Here is an 11,943-nt window from a genome sequence, read left to right as displayed (position 1 = left end):
TGCAAATTTAATGGCCCAGCTTATTTCTTCATTCCATTTCCTGGCAGCTCGTCCTTCTCCAGCCCATTTCAGTAGCCTCTCCCATATTGTTGCTGAAAACTTGCATTTAAAAAACAAATGCTCATGATCCTCATCATTTTCCTCGCATAAGACACATACTGCACTTGTTATGCTCCCCCATCTCATGAATCTGTCTTTAGTGTATAATCTACTTTGTATGGCTATATACATAATGAATAGCGATTTAGGGCAGCTATCATTGTTACATAGCACTCTCCTCCATGGGACCTTTGTGAACTCACCCCTTAGCTTATTATAAACATCTCGAATGGAGTAACTGTTCCCATTCGTCACCTCTTCCACATTGATATTAGCTTCTGTCAAGTATTTTCCAGCTCCTAGGATCTTTTGAGTCAACCATGCTGCTTGCTTAGCTTTAACATTCCATACTATATCTTGCTTTACGTAATACGTGTGCATCCACTGAATCCACAATAGATCCTTCTTTTTGCATAAGTTCCAAAGGTGCTTCAGAATTGCTGCTTTGTTCAAAATGATTATATCTGTTATGTTCAATCCTCCTGCAGTCTTTGGCCAACATAATTGTTTCCAAGCAACCAAAGCCTTCTTGCTTCCATCTGTCTCCCCTGTCCACAGGAACCTTTTGCATATACTTTCAATCTTTATCAGGATCTTTTTTGGCAAAGGAAAGATCTTTGACCAGAAAGATTGAATAGCTATCATCACACTCTTTATCAGCTGCAAACGACCTGCATATGATAAGAACCTTGTTGTCTAATGTTGCACTTTTGCTAGTATTTTATCTAGGAGTGGTTGACATTGATTTACTGATAATCTTTTAGCACTTAATGGCACACCAAGATATCGAAAAGGCAGAGATCCCATGGAGAAACCCAAGCTACTCAGAATTTGTTGTTGAACTTGTACTGGTACTCCACCAAAGTATATAGAGCTCTTTCCTTGGTTGGCAATCAGCCCTGATGAGGCAGAGAATTGATGGAAGCAGTCATATAGCATCTGTGTAGATATAAAATCACCTCTACAAAAAAGTAGAAGATCATCAGCAAAGTTTAGCTGGACTATGTTTAGCTTCTCATACCTTGGATGAAAATTGAAATCTGGTTTGTTCTTCAAAGTCTTCATCAATCTTGTCAAATATTCCATGGCTAAAACAAAAAGGTAGGGTGATAAAGGGTCTCCTTGTCTCATCCCACGCTTGGCATCAAAGGGAGCTATTGGTTTACCATTGATCACAATTGAATAGGAAACTGTGGACACACAAGTCATTATCCACTTCAGGAACTGACTAGGTATGTTCATTGCTAGAAATACCCACTCCAAAGAGTCATATGCCTTCTGCATATCTATCTTGATCATACATCTGGGGGAGATTCCTTTCCGACCATATTCTTTCACAAGCTCATGTCCTAGCAAAATATTGTCATTCAATAATCTCCCTGGTACAAAAGCTTGACTCTTATCAACCAAATAGTCCATCACAGTTTGCAGTCTACTAGTGAGCATTTTGAGATAATCTTGTAAAGAATAGTACAGCATGAAATAGGTCTATAACTATGATTTTTTTCCCACTAAAGTCATATAACTTTGTTTTCTTATTTCACAGTGACCAGAAAACACAACTTTCCGGTAGAAATATAAGAAAATACTGACAGAAAGTTGTGTTTTCCGGTCACTATTATTTTTGTGTGAGAAAATGTAGTTATATGACTTCGATGAAAAAATGTCATAGTTATATGACCATTTGTAAAATATACATTGTTGAATATCTTCAGAACAATTACGAAAATATTTGGAAATATTCTATTGTGATATCTCTCTGTTGCATAGTATAGCAGGCAAACGTCTTTTTGACAAACAAATTGATCGTTTATGGACCCATCACTGCAGCTAATGCCATTTCTTGAAGAGAATACAAATGAGAGAGATAAATGAAACATATAGCATGTTAAAAGAAATCGCCGTTTTCTTTGTAATGTTGTCACACAGCTGCCCGTCTAGGAGCGCAACTTGCTCTGTAGTGTTATCATACAAGATAAGCACGCCGTCCGCCTGTTGCCTGGGCGAATTGAAATTATCTTTCGGTCAACTGTCTACCCAGTGGCTGAGAAGAATGCAACACATTATAGAGGAAGGCAAAATAGATGAGGTAAGATATCTTGGATGTTTTTTGTAAAAAATTATGTTTTTTTGTGTAGAATTTGAGTCTTGCATGTTGATTATTCCTATCTCAAAGTTGATAAATTTTAAGTTTTAACTTGTTAAAAAGAAAAAAATTTACTTGGTGTCTGATTAGCTTGCACGAGGATAAAGTGTTGATTTTTATTGAAAGTGATTAGCATTCATTAGGTTATCAACAACTTTTGACCTATTTGTTGTACCTCTATTAGGGTTGGGTTGGGTTAGGAGCGTTTCCAATATGATTCATTCCCTGTCTTTCTTCGATAAGAAATGTGAGTCTGTTTTGTTCACTTCATCCCCCACCATCAAAATGATCGGAAAGGAGGGCGAGCTTTCTTTCTATTCCCGAGTTTAATTTGATCTCCTCCATCTCTACTTCGAGACCCCATAGTATAATAAAGTCGTGAAGTGCATAAGCCCCTTTAGAGATGGGGCGACTATATCGTAATTGCTATTCCTATTTGTCATTGGAATCATTATGGGTTTTTACAACAACAACAACAAAATATCCAATGTAATTCCACAAGTGAGCTCTGAGGAGGATAGTGTATATGCAACCTTACCCCTATCTTATGAGATAGAGAGGTTATTTTCAATAGACCTTCAGCTTAATTGAAAAACAATCACGATAGTATTTAAAAGAAATACAATAGTTAAAAAGTAACCAAAAAAGAGGTAGTAATTACATCAAGATAATAAGATAATTGACGCTAGAAAAACAACAAGTAATAATAAAAATCTAAGAATAAAAAAATACAAAAATAATACTAATAAAACTCTGGCATGACAAAGAGATACGCTCGACCACTTTGGGTTTTGTTGGCTTGAAAATAAATACAGATGAATGGGTCTCTAGCTTGTGTTTTAACGATAGGTAGTAGTCAAGCTACATGTTATACGCCACATTTTAATTATTAACTACTGTAATTATTAGTAAGAATATCAGTCAAAATAATATATGTAATTTCACTTTATTTTTTCTTAAATTAAGTGGTTGGTGAAAAACAAAGAATAATTAGAAAAAGTTGTTTTTAGGTACGTTCTCTTGTCGATTAATCTGAATATAATGTTCATCGAGTTGCTTTCAATAAGATATGTAGGTCATTTTCAATTAGCTTAAAAGTCTTTAAAAAGATTCATTATGTTTCCAACTTATTGGTGCTTTATGCTAGTCTTATAATAAGAGGATATTATAAGCCCTCTTAGGTTCAAATTCCAACATACGGAGTCGACAATATTATGTGATTTTTTTTCATATGTTTAAGTTTTGATGGATAAAATTATTTGCTAGTGAAAGATAACAGGTATCCCTAAAATTAGTCGAGCTACGCATAAACTGGTCCGTATACCACAACTATCAAAAAAGGAAAAAACTATACAATAGTCACTTCAAAAAATAATAACCGATATATATAGAGCGCTAGCAAAAGTGAGAATTACTATTTAAGTCCTGTTTTGTAGGTATGATTGAGGAAAAGTTCATACTTTTATTCTTCGTTTATTTATCTTTTTTTTTTTTTTTCTTTCTTTCAAATATGGTCAAGTCTTCTTTGAGAATATTTCTTTTTTGGTTATTAGGAAAGAGTCAGTTTGCATCATTCCTTTTTGGAAGTGTTTCAAACCTTAGAGAACAGAGAATTTTGTGAGAAGAATTTCTGTAATTACTTATTCTTCGTAAAGGATATTTGTGACCACCAAAGGGATGTGGTGTAGCGGATGTGCCTAGTCTTCCTTTAACTAGAGGTCTCGGGTTCGAGCTTTAGATATGAAATTTTTTTTGGTAGTGAACGCTTTTCCCCGAATGGAGCACTACGCGGCACGAATCCAAATACATGAGGGCTCCAATGCGGATGCCACACACCGGATACCGAACACCGAACATCGAGTTGGGGAAATAAAAAAGGGTTTATTTGTGACTATATTGATAAGAATATTCCTAATGATCACATATATAAGTATTGGAAGTTGGAAACATAGGTTATTGATTAGGAATTATATATTAACATGATATTAGAGTATACAGAAGTAATGAATTCAAGTCTCATCGCTGTTTATATATATCGAAAAGAATTTTTTCATGCTTGGCCAGAGAGAGAAAAGTCGAGCTCGCACGTGAAATTGCATGGTGAAATAATGAAAAAATAGCACGGTATAGTCAGTTTTCGGACGGGTCATTCAAAAATAGCCACCGTTTACGAAGTCAATGAAAAATAACCACTATTTTGCTGCAACAGAGACCGATCCCGCATAATATACGAGAGTTCAGTGCATCTGTGTATGAACTCCAGCATATTATGCTGGACCGGTATACTTTGCTGACTCCTGTATAATATACGGGAGACTGGAGCACCGGTGCTCCAAACTCCAGTATATTATACTGGACATTTATACTTACTGGAACTCCGGTATATTATGATGGAGTTCTAGTGTACTTATGCTGGAACTCCAACATATTATGTTGGAGTTCCAGCATAGTTATCCTGGAACTCCCGTATAATATGTTGGAGTTCAAGCATATTTATGCTGAAACTCCAGTATAATATACAGGCGTATTTTTCGGGTTTTGAACAGTGTTTTCGCTCAGATTTATCTTTACATGAAAAATGGCTAAATTTCGATTACTTTTGAAACTGAGCTATTTTTGAATGACCAGTTGTAAATCTTACTATTTTTAAATTTCTCCCTGAAATAATTAAGTTATTAAAGTTCAAAACTGTATTATATTTGTTTTTATAACACAAATATTAGATACAACAGTTAAATGATTATGAAACAAATGATAAAGTTAGTCAAAATTATGTGCCAATAATAAGAAAATATGTCCCTCTATATATAGATTCCTCTAATTAATTATGTTGCAATGATTTTTGTTAAACCTTATCACAATATTAACAGCATCTTGTCAAGCTGTCAATTCTTACATCTTTTTTTTTCCTTTTCACCTTTTGGAATCCACAAGTTCTCTGGCTACTTAGCATTGAATTTTAAATTAATAATTTTTATATTAGTAGTAGATTTTAAGACAAATATAGAATTTGAACAAAGCTGCTATACTAAATATGTTAAGAATTTAGTGCTCTTATTGTTATCTTTGTTATTGTTTTTAATAGTAGCCATTATTATTATTGTTATTGCTATCACTATACTTATCATAACAATAATTGACATAAAAGGGGGAGATAGTGCGTAAAAATATTCCTCGATCTTGACTCATGATAAATAGCATGTCTGGGAGCTTGATTGATGAAAATAAATACAATAAATCAATGAAATAATAATAAATAAAAAAACTAGAAAATTCAATTTTACAAAATGTTTCCTCGAGTGATCAATAAAATCCCATCGTTGAACCTTTAGCAATGGCGCCTATGATGACAAGTAGGGGTGTGCATTTGACTTATCGATTCGATTTTGACCCTTATCGATAATTACTTATCGATTATCGATTTGTACATATACTTATCGTTATCGTTTCAATAAGGTTTCGATTTTTTCGATTTCGATTTATCGATTGTGAGGGCTTATCGATTCGGTTATTGATAACACCAATAAGAAAATTTGCGGGATTCCACGGAAAGTATATCGCTATAAACACGCCTAACTAATATGGACAAAAAGAAGCTAAAATAAAAATTGTGTCAACAAGCACATGCAACAAAACTAAAGTAAGGGATCAAATGTACGTCACCTACATTTCAATGGTATAAAAAAAAATACATCATCACGGCTAATTCTGTTTTTCATTAATTTGAACTTCATTCCATTGATCTTTAAATATGATCATTCCTTAAATATGGTAGAGGAAATAATAGGGTTAGGGACTTAGGGTAAAGGAAAGGGTATTATAGAATAAGGGTAATATATATATATATATATGAAGGAAAAGGGTAGTATTATAGAATAAGGGTATATTTGTCTTTTTAGTATATCTTATCGGTTTATCGATAAACCGATAACCGAAGAGGACAAAATTGAAATCGAAATCGATAACTTGATAAAGAAAATTTCGAAATCGAAATCGATAAATCGATAAACCGATAACAAATAATCGATTCGATTTATCGATAAACCGATTCGAATGCACACCCCTATTGACAAGTTCGAGCCCCGAAAGTAATTTTTTAATATATGGAATGCTCCCTTTTAATGTCTTTAATTACGCGATGCAAATTTAATTAATTAGGGCTGTAATATGAGTACCAGACGCCGAGTTGGAAATAAAAAAAATAAAGAAGTTCCTATCAAAGTTTGGAGATCATAAACGGAAGGAATAAAAATCAGAATATTTGTCCTTTTTTGGTTATGATCAAGTATTTGATCTTATAAAGATATCCACTTTGTGAGGTAACTATGAGTCCTTTTGGAGATGTCTTATAAGTCTAAGGTGTTAACTGGATGTTCCCTTGAAAGTTATTCATGCATTTTATATGAATCCTTTGTTCCTGGCACTTGGATTTGGATGTATATTTCTTTTTCCAAATAAAAGAATATATACACGTTTCTCTTTCACCATCAGTGGCGAAGTCAGAAATTCAATACAGTTTGAACACCCTTTGTTAGTGGGTTATGCAAGGAAATAGCACGGGCTAGCCAGTTTTCGGACTGGTCATTGAAAAATAGCCAGCGTTTGTAAAGTCATTGAAAAGTAGCCACTATTTTGCTGCAATACGGAAAGTTTCAGCATATATACTGGAGATCGGTGCACCTGTGTATGAACTTCCAGCATATTATGCTGGAACTCCAACACGCGGAAAGTTCCAGCATAATATACTGGAGATATATTGGAGCACCTGTGTATGAACTTCCAGCATATTATGCTGGACTAGTATATTATACTGGAACTCCAGTATAATATACTAAAGTTCCAGTATACTATGCTGGAACTCCGGTATTATACTGAAATTCCAGTATATTATGCTGGAGTATTTTTCGGATTTTGAACAATATTTTCGTTCAGATTTATCTTTACAAGAAAAGTGACTAAATTTCGATTACTTTTGAAACTGTGACTATTTTTGAATGACCACTTGTAAATTTGACTATTTTTGAATTTCCCTCTGTTCAAAATCTATTTTTAGTCAATAACAAATACTAATATTTACCTTATATGTGGTACGGAGTATAATTTTTCACTGAAAGATGGTCAGTTGATCACCCTTGGGCCAACATAGCTTTGCGCATATTCATTACGCGCGCGTTCATTTAAGGGGGAAAACGCTCCCTGTCAGAGATATACGCACAAGCATATTATATGTACTTGAATATTTGTAAAAATTACGAGGTAATTTTGAAAATTACAAATTTTTCTAACAATGAACAATTTCAATTCCCCTTGCAAGGAATAAAATGGCCAGACACTTCATCCATGTACCATACAATGATTTTTTTTCCTTTTTGGTGGTTACTTGCTAAAAAAAATATTAAATTTTGAGGCTATGATTTTAAAGAACACTGATTTTATTGATAATTATGGTATCTGGATAAGCTTGCGCGCACCTTGATTAATTTTACAAAGTACCTAGTGACATCCACGCACCCGGCTAGTTTTACGAAGTACCTACTAACATCCACCCGATTAATTTTACGAAGTACCTGCTAACGTCCACCAGACTATTTGAACAGTATTGTATGCACTGTATTATTCAGGTCTATTTTCTTCGCACAATATTCTTTGACAACTTTTTGTTATATTATGAGTGAATGAATGAAAATGAAAGAAGGAAAAAAGGAGAGACATTTCATTAAGACATCAATCAAAATTACTATTAATTCGTGAAATTGGGTCCATATATGTTTAAATTCACTGTCATTTTGTGGCTCAAACGTTGGCTAGTGAATGAACATGTTGACCCATTTGTTCTAAAAATAGTGACATCTAATTTTTGTGTCGGTAAATTCATTTTTTTTAAATGATGTTGTCTGAATCAACTTGTCCGACCGTTTGATGTGCAAAGCGTCCCGCATTCATATAGATTTTGGAAAGCTCGAATCCGTAACCACGATTCGAATTAGTTTGTGTGCATTTTAACTAATTTAATTGTGTATTTGTCATCTTCCATCATTATATATATCGAATATTTTAGTTATTACTTTTTGTTCTTTTCTTGTGATTTACATTTAACATCCCACCCCCTTTTCCACAAAATATTCCAATCTTTATATTAACGTTATTTGTTTCATTAACACTCTCACGTGACCTCAACTCACAAACAAATCCTTCTTATGAATTTAATTTTCAATAATAAAATGAGTTCAAGAGATCTTCAATTTACAAGACATTTGCACCATATATGGGTCTTGTCAGCGTTATTCGAAAAACTCATAAACTTTATTATAAAGAAACATCCAAATCAAATTATGCAACTAACACTCCCGGGTGTGATCTGGTGATCAATAAAGTCCAAAAAAATTGTTGAAGATTAGTGTTCAAATCACAATCGAGACCAAAAATATTGGGTAATTTTTTCACATCTACTCAAGTCTTGGTGATGAGTCAGTTGAAACGTACGAGTGCAAGGAAGAAAATACCCGATGAAATGGTGAGGATGCATGTAAGCAAACAAGCTAGCCTAGACGCGGAGGGGAGGGGGGGACAACCCAATGCACGAAGGCCGAAGCATCTTGTACACTGCGTTTGTACAGGATCCCGGAAAGGACTGCACTTCAAGGGATATGATGTAAACAGTCTATGCTGATGCGAGTATCAATAACTGATTTCACGGCTTGAACATGCGGTAGTACTTCTTTTCAAACGTCACTTGTGTTTGAGTACATAGTTATCGTATAGTCTAAAAATGAATTTTTATGTCATTTTTGTCTAATTTTGAGAGGAATAAACGGATCTCATGATAAAAATAATCACATTTAGAATATGATATAATTGCTTGTACATTGGAACAATAACGGTATTAATGTAAGATTCCTTCTTGTGTCTCTACCATAATCAATGTATTGGGAAGCTAAGAATTAGCATTAAAAATTAAAATAATTCTTAATTATAGCCAAACTTGAATGCTTCCAAGCTACATTTCTTCTTCCTTTTAGAAATCCCTTAAAATTTGGAATTTATGATTCTAATTCCCAATATCGAGGAATGGTTGATTTGATCCTATTCTTTTTTTTTCACCCGATGTTCGGTACACGCATTAAGGTTCGTTTTTTTGCGCCGAAAAATCTCTTATTGGGATAAAACGCCTACTAACAAAAACAACTCCATACTCAGGTCTCAAAACCAAAATATTTAATTAAGGATAACGGAGTACTACTCCACCGTAATCATCATTGATAATCTCATTACCTTGAACCATATCGTAATTTAGATTAAATAAAAAAACTTAACTACTTATAATCAGTTTTTTCCCTAAATCAATAAACAAATTACATTTATCTTTTACATACATGTTTATAATCATTAAATTATGATTAATTGATGTGTTATTTTTACCTCAATATATTACTTAGTCATAATTAACTAATGTTGTTGTTAGAAATGAAATAATCAGCTGTCATACAAAAGCTAATAAAGCAGACATAAAAAGAGAAATATATCAAAAGAGATATAAATATTTAATATAGTTCGATTAATTGACTTACGTTCACAATAGAAATGAGAAATCCACTATATAATAAAAAATACAAAATATCGAGAAAACAATCTCATATAGACATAAGTGGTTGGATAATATTTGTCTTAATAATTAAATTTCCTTTGTTTGTTATTTGATCATTTCTAATTGAGATCAATTCCATTTGCTGCAGAAACCAATGTTGTCAGTCTTCTAATATTCTTTTTTCCCGTATTGATCGGTTCCACGATATTAAGTTATATATTTTGAATCACAAAAATTAATTAAAAATTGATCTTAGGTTAATTTATGAATTTTCTTAATCTGTGTCTGTACGTTGCTTCCAATGCTGTTGGGAACTCTAGGAATTCCAACTTGTAATTCCAATTAACAATTTGCTTACGTAAAAAAAAAAAAAGAGTTTAATTTTTCTGCATTAATTCTGTAGATATTTTTAAATTATTAGGTTAAATAGACATACAAATAGTTAATAATTGGTAACGCTTTTAGCAAACCTACTACGATAAACATGAAAAAATAGACTAATAACCTGCCATATATTTGATTAAATTGCATTGACATTGTAAAAGATTTTTTTCAATTTTCTTTTGGGATTTAAAAATAAAAATTGGATTGAAATTTGAAATGAATATTTTTCCTTGAAATAGAAAGTCTTTTAGAACCTTTGATTTTCTTGTCTTCTATTTTAGACATATAAAATAATATTCTGAGTTGGATTTGATCACTTTGAAATTAAAATTTCTCTGGCAAAATCAGTGTATTAAATAAATTATTTCATTCTAGTCTACCTGCAAGAGACAAATGATACCCTTCCTTAGACTCTAGAAAACCATAATCTTAGCTGCATTAAATTGTAAAATGTACAAATGCTGTCTCTACATTAAATTAATAAAAATAAATTTAACTCTTAACATAATTGCCAATACTCAAGCTACTCTTTGCTAATTAAAACATGCAATTTCTCATCTTGAAAGTTTATTCCATGGATTTTATGCGAATTCGGATTAGTCGAAGCTCCTTTGTAGATATTGAACATCGAGTGAGATAAAAGAAGTTTATTTAATGACAATTGGCAACGATGTTAACCTTAGACACAGAGGCGGATCTAGAATTTTTATAACATGAATGCACTACTAAAGAAAGGAGGAAAAAAAATATTAAGTGGGAATTGATCCTTGTTTTCTTGGGTAAATTATTAACTTGTGAACCGAGTGCACCATTCAACCTTAATAGAGCATGAGTACCGCCAATACGTAATATTGGACAAATTCCAAAAAATGCATACATAAAAACCTAGTTTGGGGGACGGACTATGAGTTCACGTGCCCCATAATTAAGGCTATAGATCCGCCCCTGCTTAGACATTAGTTGTTTTTTGAACCAATTTTATTATTTATAATATTATAGAATTTGTAATTTCTATCTAAATAATATCCTTTAGGGATACAAATTCATTTCTAAACAAAAGAATACATAGAAATAGATGCGAACGGACATGATGAGTTGAGGGGTCTCAGATACCCGGAAACTTCGACAAAAATTTCATATATACTTGCAAATGTCTTTAAGAAATAGTCACATATTAGTATATGCCCCCATATCAATCTTTATAATCAATGATAAATTTATACTGAATGTCACGATGCCCCGCGACATCGAATTCTAGCTCCGCCTCCGCATAGAATGGTCAAAAATCTTCAAATTCTTGGACATAAAACCAGGTCCTTTTACTTCCTTTTAATCCAATTTTGACGGTGTAGTAAAAAAATCCAAATAGCATGGCCTAGCTATTGAAAATGGAGATTGAGGGCTTGAATATTGATGTCTAATAAAGGATGTTGGAAGGGCGGGTAGGTAAAATCTTACACGCATAGGGTGTACGGCGTCGAGTATTTGCACTTTAGATCTCATGACTCGACCTGTAGACGGTGATACCGCCATGTTTACACAAAATTCATATCAACTTATTATGATTAAGTGTTTTAATTGGGTAAGAATATTTTATTAAGGGTTAGATGAAAAAAAGTCTATGTGCAAACACAGGGGCGGAACTACAATGTCGAGAGCGGGTTCGGCTGAACTCACTAGCTTTGGTTCGAACCCTGTATTTGTCTTAAAAAATTCATTGAATATGCAT

The sequence above is a fragment of the Nicotiana sylvestris genome, chromosome 12 (assembly GCF_000393655.2).
Source record: "Nicotiana sylvestris chromosome 12, ASM39365v2, whole genome shotgun sequence".
Classification (NCBI taxonomy): Eukaryota; Viridiplantae; Streptophyta; class Magnoliopsida; order Solanales; family Solanaceae; genus Nicotiana; species Nicotiana sylvestris.
Note: the sequence above shows the minus strand (reverse complement) of the source record.